The sequence below is a fragment of the Chrysochloris asiatica genome, unplaced genomic scaffold (assembly GCF_000296735.1).
Source record: "Chrysochloris asiatica unplaced genomic scaffold, ChrAsi1.0 scaffold00011, whole genome shotgun sequence".
Lineage (NCBI taxonomy): Eukaryota > Metazoa > Chordata > Mammalia > Afrosoricida > Chrysochloridae > Chrysochloris > Chrysochloris asiatica.
In genome coordinates this window covers 33,733,241-33,735,590 of record NW_006408529.1, presented here as the reverse complement: position 1 = coordinate 33,735,590, position 2,350 = coordinate 33,733,241, and the positions used below count along the sequence as shown (strand labels likewise).

The following is a 2,350-nucleotide window of genomic DNA, read 5'->3' as shown; positions in this document are numbered from 1 at the left end:
CTTTCTGCTCCCATAAAGATTTGCAACCTCAGAAACCCTGTACAGGGTTGCTAGGAGTCAGAACGGACTCCACAGCACATAACCACCCCCACCGTATAGTAGAACAATCAGGCAAAGGGAGGACAAAATAAGAAGAATTATGTGGGTCACCATGAAAAAGAATAACTTACAGGTGATTGGAATTGCACAACAAGAAGACACAAGTTTAGAGAAAATTGTCTAAGAGTTGTTGGAAGAAAACTTCCATAGCATCATGAAAGAAGAGAAGATAAGCATACAAGAAACTGAACAAACCCCAAACAAGATAGACTCCAAAAGAAAATCATCAACATATCATAATGAAACTTTCCTAAACTAAAGACAAGAAAAGAATCCTAAGAGCAGCTCTGGAAAAATGAAAAGTTGCTTAAAAAAGAGAACCAATAAGATTAAATTCTGCCTGCTGCATCACCCTCAGTATAGCTTCGGCTGCCGTGCTGCCTGGCTCTCGTATCCCTTGTTGTCGGCGGGCTTTGGAGGCTTCCCACCATGGCTGTTAATCATGTCTGATTCTGGAAATTATGGTCAGTCCAGGGGTGAGCAGCAAAGTTATTCTTCCTATGGAAACCAAGGCTATGAACAAGCATCACAAAGCTATTCTGGCTATGGGCAAACAATTGATTCTTCATGTGGACAGAACTATGGTGGTTACTCCAGTTATGGACAAAACCAATCAGGTTATTTATAGTCCTATGGTGGTTATGAAAATCAAAAGCAGAGCTCTTATGGCCAGCAATCTTATAATAACCAGGGACAGCAAAATTCTGAATCATCAGGAAGCCAAGGTGGAAGAGCGCCTTCATGTGACCAGTGAGACTATGGTCAACAAGATTTGTATGGCCAGCAGTCAGGCTATGATCAACATCAAGGCTCATATGATGAGGAGTCAAATTATGATCAGCAGCAGGATCTCTGTACTCAAAAACAGCAGTCCTATCATTCGCAAAGGGAAAATTACAGCCACCACACACAAGATGACTGTGTGATATGAGTAGGTATGGAAAAGATAATAGAGGATATGGCAGGTCACAGGAAGGAGTTAGAAGGCCTGGGGGATATGGCAAGGATGGAAGAGGTCCTATGACAAGATCAAGTGGTAGTGACCACGGTGGCTTCAAAAATTTTGGTGGTCACAGGGATTATGGACCCAGGCCTGATGCTATTTCAGAATCTGATAATTCAGAAAACAACACAATCTTTGTGCAAGGACTTGGGGAGGGTGTGTCTACTGACCAAGTGGAGGAGTTCTTTAAGCAAATAGGAATTATCAAGACAAACAAGAAGACTGGAAAACCAATGATAAATCTTTACACAGACAAGGACATAGGGAAGCCAAAAGGGGAAGCGATGGTGTCATTTGATGACCTCCCCTCCTTCAGCTAAGGCAGGCATTGACTGGTTTGATGGAAAAGAATTTCATGGCAACATCATTAAAGTGTCCTTCGCTACTAGATGATCTGAATTTATGATAGGAGGTGGAAGTGGAGGTGGACAGTGAGGTCATGGAAGATATAGACGTCGTGGAGGCTTTCAGGGAAGAGGTGGAGACCCCAAAAGCAGGGACTGGGTTTACCTTAAGCCATCATGTGGAAATATGAACTTTGCTCAAAGGAATTCCTGCAGTCAGTGCAATGAACCCAGACCAGAGGACTCTCATCCTTCAGAAGGAGATTTCTGGGGGTGAGGCTATGGTGGAAAAGGGACTACAGAGGTCATGGGGGTAGAAATGGAGACCGAGGTGGCTACAAGGGGAGACAGAAGTAGGGCCAGATATGGTGGAGACAGAAGTGGTGGCTGTGACTACGTAGGAAATAAGTGGAGACTGAAGTAGAGGTGGCTATATTGAAGACAGAGGAGGTGGCTATGGTGGAGACCAAACAGGAGGTTATGGTGGAGACCATGTGGTGGGGGGAGGGGAAGACTGCGAAGGAGACTGAAGTGGAGGCTACCAAGGAGACCAAAGTAGTAGCAGCTACTGACGAGACCAAAGTGGCTATGGAGGCAAAATGGGTGGAAGAAACGACTACAGAAATGATCAGCACAAGCGACCATACTGACGACTGTTTTGAATGTTCCTTTGTCTCTGACATGATCCATAGTGAAATTGCCAAAGTTCTGCCTACCGCTTTCCTCATGGCCTCTCTTTGGGTAGTAAAATTTAGTGACTTTTGGATTTTTATTTGGGTAGGAGGGCTGGGACAGTTTTTCTTTTAGAAATGCCCATGATACTTCCCCTTCTAGTTTTTAAACCTTCTCCTTTCCAACCCTTGAAGCTGAGTGCATTTTAAAATACTGACAAAATGGAAAGTGT

General features: G+C 44.0%; 1 pseudogene; it reads left to right on the top strand.

The window, feature by feature from the left end:
* The first annotated feature begins 541 nt into the window (after nucleotides 1-541).
* LOC102825422 lies at nucleotides 542-1,976 on the top strand (annotated as a pseudogene).
* The last annotated feature ends 374 nt before the right edge of the window (nucleotides 1,977-2,350 follow it).